General features: G+C 38.9%; 1 protein-coding gene across 3 annotated transcripts in view; it reads left to right on the top strand.

Moving 5' to 3' along the window:
- Positions 1–203: 203 nt before the first annotated feature.
- LOC118389632 (contactin-4-like) overlaps positions 204–14,477 on the top strand; it is a 229,512-nt gene continuing 215,238 nt past the window's right edge. For 2 of the 3 annotated variants that reach the window (XM_052526622.1, XM_052526620.1), the window contains exon 1: positions 204–471. The gene's annotated coding sequence lies outside the window, so the exon portion shown is untranslated. The other variant, XM_052526621.1, reaches the window with a different exon arrangement.

Here is a 14,477-nt window from a genome sequence, read left to right as displayed (position 1 = left end):
GAATAGACACTTGTTTTTCGTTTCATCTATTAGGGTTGCCTAGCTATCACATTCCTGTTAATAGGCCTATATCTAGTTAGACTACTGTTTTATAATGATGCCAGCGAACTTTAAAGTTATTGTACCAGATATTTTCTCAAGACAAGTCCTAAATATGTGGGAGGTGTCCCTCTCGTGCCAGCGCACGCCGCTGTAGGAGAAGGTAGAATTATTCATGCGTTGATGGGATGACGCTGCATTTCTAATCAATGGGAAACATAGTATTTTACGATACTTGCCGGGTAATGTTGAATTGGGCTGCTTTACAGCTCGCATAGTTGTTTTGTATTAGAGCCCAACTGAAAGACCACTTAGACTACCCAGAAGGGTCTGTGCCGCTTGGATGCTTGGTGCGGTGACTGAGAGCCTCGCCGAGAGACAGCTCGTGTGCTTGCTCTACTCCCGGTAGGGGAGGGAAACTGGTGCATCACTGTAAGTACGTCTTTAGTTATCAACAGTCGCGGGGAGCTCCGTAAAGCAAACTGCTAAACTGTGCACTATTTAATTATATTGCAAACAACGAAAGCGACATTCATAGAGTAGGTTACTATTAGAATGTATTCGGTCGGTGATACAATACATTTTGCACTCTAGTGATGGACCAATATTAATTGTGCATAGCCGCCCAACTCACTCACCAACAGCATTGCCACGATTCAACACAGTGATGTCTGTGTACAGAATTTTGTTAGGAGTATCACAACACGGATTATTTCAATGAAATACTAATTGCAAGGATAATTACACATACGGTAAGAGTATTTATTATTATTGTTATTATTAGCCTATCATTATTATTATTATTTAAAGGGCCTATTCGTATTTAGTAGGCTATTAGTAGGCTATTATTATTGTCATTATTCGATTATTATTAGCCTGTTATTGGTGTATTGTCGTAAACTACTCGAACAGACTCTATTGACAACGTAGTTTGTTTATTTATTTGCTTTAGCCTGTTTGAAATTGTATTTCATTCAAGTGGACTTGTTCAACCAGTGTCCCGAAACTATAGCAGGCTAGTCCATTGTAGGTTTACAGCCCACACTGCAGGTAAAAAGGAACCTCTGTAACTTTAGCGTCAATACTCATAGCCTATAGCCTACTAGTGTTATCCCATATTTACATCATTTGAGTAGGCTTTATTTTACGTCAGTAAACAGGGTCCCCCGTGCATTTCACGCGTGCATAACCCACTTGGAGTTACGGTATAGTGATCTGATTTGCCCGAGTGTTGATTTTGTTAGGGTGCTATTATGCTAGAAGTAGGCTACAAATTCAGTAGCTGTGTCCCACCACACTGATTAGTGCGTGCAGATGTTTGGTGCCTAATCCCTTGCGTCGACTCCCTATCATAATCCATGCCGGATTTGTTGATTATGTAGTTGACGACCAACTGCGGTCATAGTGTCCTATGTCTAGCCAAGCATAAATATTCCAGAAAATATTATATTCTACATTCTTTCTATCACGTACAGGCTATACAAGTACACTTTTTGCAAGTATGCATAGGTTTAGTCAGGAAATGTAAATACATATCAATATAGTTAATATCAATATCCTAAATATCATCCTTCCTACATTAGTTATCTTCAGCCACCACCAGTGATGTAGTGCTATTTTCTATTATTATTCTGGAGCAAAACATTTTTTATTATTATGTAGTCATCATTTTGTCAATCCAAATTGGTACCTACAGGTAGTTTATTGAATAATATTGTTTTAAAATATGCATAAAATGTATCCTCCTAATGCAAGTCTGCCTATGGTTACACATACTGTAGCCTATATTGCCTCAAATAAAACTATATGTTTATATTACCTTCAAACACCAAATTAGGCCATCTTCATTGTCAATTGTGAATGATAATTCATCACATTTTATGGGTGAAACGTCCAATCTGCATCTGCATGCCAACCATTTGATCTCAATCAGTTTTATGGGAATATGCATCTAGTTTTCATAATGATATAAGTATCTACTGTTTCAGCTAATTTTAGAGCAGATGGTTTTAACAAGCCTACCTGTATGTTGTTTCAATCAAAACACACATTTAGCCTAGTAGTGAACGCACGCTGTTGAGTTAAGGTTGCATGAGATGCGACCATTCAGCAGAACTATCCTACAATTTCATAAGAAATTAAGTGGTGTTTTTTGTCAAACAGTAACATTATGTTAGTATTATATTCGGTATGTTAGGCCTATGTAGAATACTAATGAATCAGTAAGTGATTTAGCAAGACATTGATTCATCTTTCATCTAAACTTTATTAAACAAGCACCATTCTGAGAAGTGGCAGAGATTCACTCTGGTGCGCTCCAGCAGCACTACGCCACTGGCCACCAGTCAAACTAATTTCCTAGTGATCAACACAGGACTAATCCTAACATCTGTCCATCAGCCTCATGGTACTCTGCTACTGTTGCCCAGTGCCCTTATCTGATCTGATCTAGATGGGGGCTAGCAGATGAGTCTGCATACTCTCACTTAGTCTGCTCTTACATTAAATAATTATTACTGGATGACCAAATGTGTTGTTTGTATCATGCTAGTGGTAATAGTGTATCTGCCTTTTCCATGGCTGCCAGAGTCCTCTCCTCTGTGAGTTAATGTGAGTTGCTGGTAAGGTGTGCTCTGACTGTGGAATGTATGATAAGATGGGATATCTGATTTGTTGTGGGAGATTGTTAATTTAGATGATTGATATAGATGACGCTGTGCTGAAAATTGCCACAGGGTTTGTCTGATAGCTATGAATGGATCCACTGTCCCCTCACGCTTCATATGGACATTATTGAGGACATTTCCACAATAACAAGAACTAGTTGGCCATACAGTCCCATGTTGTAAATCTTCACCACTTCCTCCTCCCTTGTGCATTTCTGATGAAAGTAATCACCTACCTGACATGCACCATGCATTTCAATGGACTCAACAGGCACCCTGCAGAGACAAACCAGACTTGGAATGACTTAGCTATCTGGCATATAGGATTTTCTATAGACCCATGGTTGGTTGGTTTATACGTGTGTGTTAATTATTGACACACATTCCAGTGACAGTCTCTTAGACATGCGTGCGTGGTGGTTTCTTGATGGACTAGAGAGTGCCCTGGCAGATGCAGCTTTGCAGGAAATAGAAAAAAATGCCTTCAGGCCAACAGACTGTCAGAAGGGATGTAGTGCATAAGTGACATTAAAACAATTTTAGGATAGTTACAGTTAGCAACATTTCATTGGATAGTTCCTGCTGGTAGAAGTATTGAGAACATGTGTCATCTGGTGTATTTCTATTTCATGTACAGTATAAAAAATGTTCTCTCTCCAGGAAAACGTGTTAAAGAAAAGTGGTCAATTCTCTGTTTTCCATAGTAGCCTTTCAAATCCATGTAAATTGTGTAACGCTGCTGTAAAAAAATGGTGTTCCGAACAAGCGACTGAAGTGCGTGTACATTAAGATGAGTTCCTATCAAACTATCTCAGTCCAAAAGAGAGGCATTGTGCCTGTTTCACGTGCAAGGAACTCTTCAGCATTTTCTCTCTTATTGGAGCAGGATTCAGTTAAGCCAAATGTGTCTGTCCTTCTTAATCAGTAACCGTATAGTATTGGCAAAAATCCCCTCCCCCCACTCAATCAGACGTATAAATACGGTTTAGAGATCAGTCACCATGTTGAAATAAAATCGATTTTTAGACATTTTCCTAAATTCACGCTTGATAACGTGCTGAAATTGTAATTTTGTTCGTTATCATCACACCAGACATTATCATCACACCATGAAAGAAACCTTTCTCAATATTATGTAATTCCCTCACATCACCCTTCCCAGTAGAGAGCAGCGCCAGTTCCAGGTATAAGTGACATAAGCGGTCGCTTAGGACCCCCAGCCGCTAGGGGGCTCCCGACCCAACATACTTTTTTTGTGGGGGGGGTCAACTTACTATTCAGAGTAAGAGTAGTAGAATACACCAGGTGCAATTAAAATCAGTTACTGCCAGTCACTCAATTAGCCATGTCAGCTAACCATTTTTTGATTGTTAGTTAGTCTCGCCAGCTATCTAAACTTGTAGCAATCATGTCCGAATACCGACTGGCATGCAGGGCACGTGCTCAGGGACCCCTATTGATTTTGATGGTCATTCTAACTCTGATATCACATTAACATGGCATAAGTCATTACAAAATGTGTAGAATTGCAGGAAATTTGATTTAAAATGGCTAAATAATTATCTCCACCCCATGGCAAAATGGGTAGAATTGCAGGAAAATAGCTGTAAATCTGCAATTGATTAGGGTGGTAAGGAATGGGAGGAGGTCTTCAGAGATGGAGAAGGGAAGACGTCAATAGATGCAGAATTTCATCTGGTGGGAGAAAATAGAAAGAGTTAAAGGCTGAGGAGAGAGGGAAGAGGCAGAATCAAGAGACAGGAGATGCAGCGGCTAGTTCTTCCTGTCACTTGTCCTCAATAGGCAGCCAGTCTCGAAAGGGTTTTTTGCGCAAGCTGTCGTCGTCTTGTCGCCAAGCCTCCTTCTTGGAACATAGCATAAACCCTGGAGATCAAAGGCAGAGGAAAGGGAAGAGGGGATGAGGCAGGGGTGGCGGGATGAAAAAGCAAACACAAGGGTTACTTAATTTTCACTAACATGTGCCTGGTTTTAGCTGAAAGCCCTCTCAACACATCAAGGTACAAGCAAAGATATATATATATTTTTTTATAAACCCTCTCACCCCCTACTCTATTTTTTCAGTGTATGACCTTATGGGGCTTGGATAGGTGTATTTGTGTTGATTAGGGATCTCCCCCCCTCAAATAGAGTACCACAGTAGGAGTCATAATACCTATAAATCCTAGCAGTCAAACAAGGAAATGGTTCCAATTGGTGTTCCACCATATATTTTTCCCATGAGGAATTTTAGGATCACTTAAAACAAGGGCGGTGTTTCACGTAGGCTTACCCTGGCCTGACGTTTTGATAACCGTGTAAATCTCTCTTGGACAAGTAGACTTTTATCAATATATATTCGCCAGAATTTACCCCCCCAAAAAAAAAAAACAAAAACAAACTACAGTTGAGGAACAATGGGAAAATCATTTTGCTTTGAAAGTTGATAGACTTGTAAACCCACTTTTGAGAAAATGGCCCTTGAATGTTTTGGTACACATACTTCAGAGCTCTTCTTTGTCTACACCCCTCCAGCATCGTTCACACCCTCTTAAGCCTTATCCACATACTTCTCTTTAAGGATTCACATGTGAGGTCATGTGCTAAACAGAGTGAGTAGTGTAGTATACAACCAAAGATTTTAAGACTAAAAGTGTAAAAGTAGTAGCCTACAGTGAGGAAAAACTCCAGCTAAAAATACACTTAACCTCTCTAGGGTATGTGGGACGCTAGCCTTCCATCTGGCCAGCATCCAGTGAGATAGCAGAGCGCCAAATTCAAATACAGAAATGCCCATTATAAAAATTCAGAAAACAAAACATATTTTACATGGGTTTAAAGATTAACTTCTCGTTAATCCAAACACGGTGTCAGATTTATAAAATGCTTTTCGGCAAAACTATACCTTGCCCAGAACATAGCCCAGTTGACAAATTATTACAAACAATAACCAGCCAAGCAGAAGCGTTACAAAACTCAGAAATAGAGATAAAATGAATCCCTTACCTTTGAGGATCTTCATATGGTGGCACTCAGAAGACATTCATTTACTCAATAAATGTTCCCTTTGTTCGATAAAGTCTCTTTATATCCAAAAACCTCAGTTTTGTTTGCGCGTTTTCTTCAGTAATCCACAGACTCAAATGCAGTCAGAACAGGCAGACAAAAAAAATCCAAATTGTATCCGTAAAGTTCATAGAAACATGTCAAACGATGCTTATATTCAATCCTAAGGTTGTTTTTAGCCTAAATGATCTATAATATTTCAACCGGACAATAACGTTGTCAATATAAAAGGTGAACAAGAAATGCACTCTCTCAGGATTGCGCATGAAAAAGCTCTGTGACACGTCAGGGTCCACACATTCAGACTGGTCTTACTCCCTCATTTATAAGAATACAAGGCTGAAACCATTTCTAAAGACTGTTGACATCTAATGGAAGGCATAGGAACTGCAAATTGAGTCCTAAGTCAATGGATACTGTAATGGCATTGAATAGAAAACTACAAAACAAAAAATAAGGTTCTCAGGTTTTCGCCTGCCACATCAGTTCTGTTACACTCACAGACACTATTTTAACAGTTTTGGAAACTTTAGAGTGTTTTCTATCAAAATCTACCAATTCTATGCATTTCATATCTTCTGGGCCCGAGTAGCAGGCGGTTTAATTTGGGCATGCTTTTCATCCAAAATTCCGAATGCTGCCCCCTACCCTAGAGAGGTTAACAAGAAATTTGTGGAGTGTTTGATACCGAGTTTTAATGACTCCAACCTAAGTGTATGTAAAATTCAGACTTCAACTGTAGATAGCAAAATAGTTGGGAAGCGATTCCATGCCACATGGTTTATGAATTGACACTCAATTTTCCGTTCCTCCTGAAAGCCCAAACAGTCAAATGCATTCTCTGCGTTGCTACAGATGCTACAGATGGTGGTTCGATACCCGTGCCGGCCGCGACTGGGAGACACATGAGTCAACGCACAATTGGCCCAGTGTCGTCCATGTACACCAGTCGAGCAATTCAATTCAACATTAATCTTGATCTTTCATTTGTCTTTACAAACAACAAGAGGGCTTAATTGGAGTCTATTTCTTCTGAGCCTAGACCTATATAAAATAACTTAACTGGCTGAGGTAGGCTATGAGGTTTAACAGCCTAATAGAAGTAGGATTTTTCTTATTAGGCCTACTTACAATTGCAACTGGTCAAAAATGTAGCATCCTACATAAAGCAATTATTTAAAGAACATACTGTCAGCTTGAGATGTAAATATCCCTGGATAACCTATCACAATAATATTAGAATTGACTAAATACAGTCATATAGACGACATATAGACGACTAAGTTACTTATTTAATGAGAAAAGTTGCATTTCCCCTCGGACACAATCTTGTGGATGTCGGGTTTGATGGATAGATGTGATTTTGATGTGCAGGCAGTCCTCGATTGACTTATGTGAAAGCATATCTCTCTGTACATTCTTCTCAGAAACTTTGATTTTCGTTATCCACTTTTCTTCTTGATTCTTTTTGAGAGTGACATTTTATCTTGCTATCAAGCAAATTATTCTGAACAAATGTTGACTTCAAAAAAAGTAGTGTAGCCTACAGTAGGCTACGTACCGTAGACCTGTTTTCCCCCACCAATCAACGCACAAAGAAATAGACAAAAATAATAATTGAATAGAGACATAGTGATTTTATTTAAGTAAATCAGATCAAAATGATTATTTTGTTGTCACTTAAGCATATGTGTTAAACATATTGTAGTATAGGCCAATTAATTGTGCTAATATTAAATACTTATGTTCTGGCCCGCCGACTATTGGCTCAGAAACAATTTGGCCCGAGGCCAAACCTAGTTGACTAACCCTGATATATAATATGTCTTACAGAGCTTTTTCACTTTAGGTTATTTGAAAACAAAATAATCTCCAAAATATTGTTATTTTTAAACAAAGCGAGTATTATTATTTTATTAATTAATTTAGACCCTTAGATATTCTCACAGATCAGATTTGCCCTAACGAAAAATTCCCCTTAGAAGTTAATTTACAATCCTCCAAATGTAATTATTGCCGGAGAGTCACGTAACAAATATCTTTTGACCGCTAGATTTGATGGGTATTATGACACCTCCACTGTGAGGCTCTATATTCGATAATGTGATGACTCCACCCTGTTGTGTAATGGCCACTTCTGCCATATTACTTATGCAAATCTAGAATGTCCACATATTTAAACACTCACCAGAAACCAATGTCAAATTCCAAACGAACCCTGGCCTAAAGTTCTAATTGGAATTTTGCATTACAAAGATTAATGGCTAGGAGAATGGGCCAGTAGTAAGGAACTGGCAATTACAGTCAATTTACATTTTTACTTGCAATAAATATATTTACTATGCAAATGTACACATTTACAGACATTTTGAACACGTTTCAAATATTTACCAGCAAGCAGGCTCATTGAACTCACAGAAACAAATATACAAATGCAAAAAAAAAACGAAATATAATACATTTCAAATCAAATTGTATTTGTCATATGCGGCGAATACAACCGGTGTAGACCTTACCGTGAAATGCTTACTTACAAGCACTTACAAGAAGATGTTTCTAATGTTTGGTATATTCAGTGTGAATTTGCACTGCTGTCTTTCTCTCTCTATTTCTCTCTCCCTCTCTCACTTTCTTCCTCTCTTTCTTCCTCTCACTCGCTCTGTCTCTCTCTCAAAGACACCTAGCTAAGTGCAGCTGGAGTTACCATAATTGCTTACCCCGATCCATTTGGTTGATCAGGGTAAACTTATAGCTAAATACTTCAATATGACATAGACATACATTATAACTGAATGCAACATGTAAAATGGTTGTACAATAAATCTTTCCAGTGATCTAACTACTTCTTACGTCGAGCAATCCCGTATCCGGGAGCGTAATCATAGCCTCAAGCTCATTACCATAACGCAACGTTAACTATTCATGAAAATCGCAAATGAAATGAAAGAAATATATTCACTCACAAGCTTAGCCTTTTATTAACAACACTGTCATCTCAGATTTTCAAAATATGCTTTTCAACCATAGCTACACAAGCATCTGTGTAAGAGTATTGATAGCTAGCATAGCATTAAGCCTAGCATTCAGCAGGCAACATTTTTGTTCTAAAATGGTCAATCTTCCAATGATATGCCTCCAAATATGTAACAATGCTGCAGACACCTTGGGGAAACGACAGAAAGTGTAAGCTCATACCTGGCACATTCTGAGCCATATAAGGAGACATTGGAACACAGCGCCTTCAGAATCTGGGGCACTTCCTGTTTGAAATTTCATCTTGGTTTCGCCTGTGGCATCAGTTCTGTGGCACTCACAGATAATATCTTTGCAGTTTTGGAAACTGTGTTTTCTTTCCAAAGCTGTCAATTATATGCATTGTGGATCATCTTTTTGTGAAAAAATATCTTGTTTAAAACGGGAACATTTTTTTATCCAAAAATTAAAAGAGCGCCCCCTATATCGAAGAAGTTAACGTTACCCTGAATTGTAGCTGTATCTGCCCCCCCTTGAATAGAACAGTCTTTCCTTCATGGTACTTCGCCTGGTTGGAAAGATGAAAGAAAATCCCCTCGAGGGATGCCATTGAGCTAGCTAATGTTAGCTAAATAAAGCTGTCTGGCTAGCTGACTAGGCAGGCTGAGGTAAATAACTAGCTGGCATTGTCAATTTCAAATCAAACTAAAACCGCTTCAATATTTTCAAATATAAAACACATACTGCATATGGAAAATAAATAGTTTTCTCTTCTCTGTCTTTTCGGTCTTCTGAAGCAGTAGGTAGTCAGCAGGTAGTGTCTGTCAAAAACACCGTCCTTGGAGAGCGACTCTGAGGTAATATATTTGCACGGCCCAATGGAGCGTTTATGAGGTGAAATAGAACTAGAACTGCCCGCGTCCTCTGTCCTTTTATGTAAAATAGAGACAATCCAGCAGCTTAGGTTCATTACATAGACGGGTCAGAATTTTTCAAAGTTCTAGCAATAGCCCTAGTAACTGAAGCTAGAGCTCATCGAATCCCATTGTGACGCAGGGTGGGGACACTTTATGGCAGGTGGACACTATTTGGCATGACAGGCACCCAAAGGCCCTGGTAGAGAGGCACAGTGAAGTGCGTTACTGTTCTGTGGCAGTAACGCACTTCACTATGGCCTCCCGAGTGGCACTGTGCTGTAAGGCACTAGTTAAATAAAATCAGTGTGAAGTCTCTGCATGCTGGGAAGCTTTCATTTGCCTCCATATACCTTGTTTCTTAGTAAGTATAGTATATGAATGAAAGCAGGCCCATTACTGTGGCAGGAGATTATATAATTTTGCATACATTCAATCAGGTACAGAAATACCATCACTTGTTGTCTTTAGAGCTTAGAAAATGCCATAGTCCAGCACACCACTCATCTCTGCACAGTCCCTACTGACAAATACGGATGGTTTGGCAGCACTATCAGGCAGGCCTCACTAGTTGTTGACTACGGAGTTGTATTCAAAGTCTGAGATTTTTTCTATGGAGCGTCATTATGACAAAACTGTGCAGTCCAAGGGTCTTGCCTCTGAGGTTTTCACCACACTGACACTTTTAAGAACACTAGGGCAAAGAGCAGCAAATAAAGACAAATGTTTTGTGTCAGTTCTTTAGCACTGCTGGAATAGTCCCTGCTTTATTGTTGTTCTCTGTTGGTTTTTAAAGTAAACAGTGCTGTGTGATTCTTCATAACGTCATTATGGATGAGGAGGTTGCTGCAGGCCCCTGATACTACTTTGCCAGTGCACAGACAGCGGTTGATACCCCTCCTGTGTGATATCAAGGTGTTTTCTAGTTCTCTGCTCACTGAGGAGCCACATTGTTTGTTCATTCCGTATCAGTCACATTTATAGCCATGAAATGCTTTGAAAGGCTGTTCATGGCTCACATCAACACCATCATGGTCCTTCTGTAGCTCAGTTGGTAGAGCATGGCGCTTGTAACGCCAGGGTAGTGGGTTCGATTCCCGGGACCACCCATACGTAGAATGTATGCACACATGACTGTAAGTCGCTTTGGATAAAAGCGTCTGCTAAATGGCATATATTATCCCAGACACTCTGGACCCACTCCAATTCACATACCACCCCAACAGATCCACTCCACACTGCCAGCATCCACCTGGACAAAAGGAATACATTGTCATTGGGAAAGTATTCAGACCCCTTGACTTTTTCCACATTTTGTTACATTACAGCCTTATTCTGTATTGTGGGGCGGCAGGTAGCCCAGTGGTTAGAGCATTGGGCCAGTAACTGAAAGGTTGCTCGATCAAATCTCCGAGCTGACATGGTAAAAAAATCTGTGAGTTCGGCAGTTTACCCACGGTTCCTAGGCTGCCATTGTAAATGAGAATTTGTTCTTAACTGACTTGCCTAGTTAAATAAAGGTAAAATAAAAAATAAATGGAAATCACGATGGTTCCAGAACTCTGTGACGCTCTGAGGCTAGTTTTTCTTCTCTGACATGCACTGTCAACTGTGGGACCTTATATAGACAGGTGTGTACTGTTCCAAATCATGTCCAATCAATTGAATTTACCACAGGTGGACTCCAATCAAGTTGTAGAAACATCTCAAGGATGGTTAATGGAAACAGGATTCAGCTGAGCTGAATTTCGAGAGTCTTATAGCAAAAGGTCAGAATACTTATGTAAATAATAACTTACGTAAATACTTCCGTTTTGGATTTGTTTATACAGTTACAAAAATGTCTAAAAACATGTTTTCGCTTTGACGTTATGGGGTAATGTGTGTAGATTGATGAGGAAACAAATGAATTTAATACATTTTTGAATAAGGCTGCAATGTAACTAAATGGGTAAGAAGTCAAGGGGTCTGAATTCTTTCCGAATGCACTGTAAATAGATAACTAAATGGCTAACAAAATGGCTACACAGACTTTCTGAGTTTTGCCTTGTATTTCATTTAATTTCTCTTTCTATGCACACTCACAGGGCCCTCCACACTACGCACACTGATACTCCAACACACCCACACAAACACAGACTTCATCATTTGCTCACACACACATTAAATGCACATACATTTATACTGACTCTACACAGACGCACACAAAATTATCATATATGCTGCTGCTACTCTGTTTATCATATATCCTGATGCCTAGTCGCCCTACTCCTAGACTGTACATATCTACCTTTCTCACTCCAGTCTCCCTGCACATTGTAAATATAGTACTGGAACCCACTGACCCTATACATAGTATGATTAATTACTTTCTCATGTTCTTCTTTAATCTTATTTTAATTTCTTATGTGTTTTCGTTCCACCTTGTATTATATTGATATTGATTACTACATTGTAGGGTTTAGAGCTCGCAAGAAAGGAATTTCACTGTACTTGTGCACATGACTTTAAACTTGAAACCATAACTTGTTGTTGTGTCTACAGTGCCAGCACATTGTGACTTTCTGTTGAGTCATCTAGTGATACCATTTCATCCAACTTTTCTTTAATCTCAGCTATGTGAAAAGAAAATAACAATGCACTCTGGGGCGTGAGTTTTTTTCATTGAGTGTGTTTGTATTGTAATAAATGGTGGGGGAAAGAAGGCTCACACACCTTACAGCCTCACTCTATGGGGTGCCATATTGCTCTAAAAAACACTTGCAAAAATCTAAGAATTTCCCCCTGTGGTATAGCAAAAACAAAGTGTTGAAAGATTTTTTTTTAAAGAATTCCCTCGTCATGTCTTCAATTGAAGTGGATTCTGAGGAAGAAACAGAAACCTGACCTCTTGCTTTGATTGCTTGGAAAGCAGTTGTTAGCAGCCCTCACATAAAGCATAGTTAATAATGCAATAGTCCCAATGCTCAGATATTTCTACAAGCTGGTTGTTGGGTGGTGTTGCTCTTATTAAGCCTGCAATTAAAGCTTTTCCCAGGGTGGGACCGTGTCGTACCATGTTTGAGTAAGGAAACGATGCAGACACAACACAGTTTGTACCGTACACCAAGGATTGTTGTGCTTCTAAGCCAAAAACCCACATTTAACTAATGTAATATGTTTTCAAACATAGCTAAAGCACAGAATTGTTGCAAAATGAGTGAAATAGAGCTAGGGTGTTCCCTAAATGAATGATGCAGCAGGAGATGGAACTGCCTTGATGTAGAAGCTGTCATGGTGTAACTACTGTACAGAAGTGAAACGTATTAACAATCTCACTTTATCTACTTACAAATGTATACATATTGGATATTTAGATAACCTTAATAACTATGTAATTACATTACACATTTACACACTATACTACCAACTTGAAAGCTTGCTAAAGCCACACTTCAATTCAGACAATACTTTTATGGAAAGATCTGGACAGAATTCTTCTTTTCTATTCCCTAAAGGCAGGAAGTAAAAGGTGGCAGCCATGATTTACCATCTTGTGAGAATAGGAGATTTGTTTTATTGAAATCCAATCTACGGTCTGTGAGACCACAACACCTCCAGCTATGGACTGATTTCTTATAGCTGATCAAATGCCTCTCAGCGAATAAAAAGCCTTTAACACTAATTGCCTTTTTTTTAGGTTTTTGACCTTTTATGAAGGAAAAAATAGGAGAGTGCAGACAGATGCATTAGGAGATAGGGATGATTTGTCACGTTTGAAATAGATTCACATACACGTATCATTTATTCAATTTCTAAGTACAAGTAGTGCTAGCTGTGGGCTGCAGACGGGCCATTGTAGTGTCACTATCTGGGATACAGTATTAGAGTAAAACGAAGAGCTATTGCAGTTCATTATGCTAGAAAAATGCTTTTTGTTCTATTCTTACTTATTCAAGAATAGTGACAGTTCGACGAGCTCAATGCTTAAGCTGAAGTACAAGGACCCTCTGTCCTGGTCTACACTTTTCAACAGATGTATTCATGTGGCAGGCTGACTACCTGTTACGCGAGTGCAGCAAGGAGTCAAGGTAAGTTGCTAGCTAACATTAAACTTCTCTTTTAAAAAACAATCATTCTTAACATAATCACTAGTACACTACACATGGTTGATGATATTACATTTACATTTACATTAATACATACATTAATACATACATAAATGTAAATGTATATTACCAGTTTATCTAGCTTGTCCTGCGTTGCATATAATCTATGCCCTGCCTGTTAATTTATCTTCGAATCATAGCTTACTTCGCCAAACGGGTGATGATTTAACAAGCGCATTTGCGAAAAAAAACACTGTCGTTGCACCAATGTAACGGCGTTCTTCTATCTCCTCTGATGAAGAGGTAGAACAAGGATCGGACCAAAATGCAGCGTGATGATGATTCATGATATAATTTTAATGAAGGAAAAAACAATACAAGCGGAAACTACAAAAAATAATGAAAAGTGAAAACCGAAACAGCCCTATTTTTTTATTTTTTTTTATAAAAAAATAATTTATTATCTTCAATACCATTCATTCTTTACAACTCATAATTTTCATACATACTCAAATAATGATATTTTAATTAAACTAATTTAACTAAACATAAACCCCAAACAAAACCTCAGGGGAGCATCTTCCCTCCCCGTCACCCTACAAAATACTTTTCCCTATCTCCCCGTCCCTAATCTATCCCCTTACAAATCTAAATGACACCCAGTCCAAACCCCCCTTCCACCTCTCCCGAGCAGCATGCTGCCCCCACTTCCTCTCCTCCCTCTTCATCATCCC

This window comes from Oncorhynchus keta, chromosome 10 (genome assembly GCF_023373465.1).
Source record: "Oncorhynchus keta strain PuntledgeMale-10-30-2019 chromosome 10, Oket_V2, whole genome shotgun sequence".
Taxonomy (NCBI): domain Eukaryota; kingdom Metazoa; phylum Chordata; class Actinopteri; order Salmoniformes; family Salmonidae; genus Oncorhynchus; species Oncorhynchus keta.
This window is presented reverse-complemented; position numbering and strand designations above follow the sequence as displayed.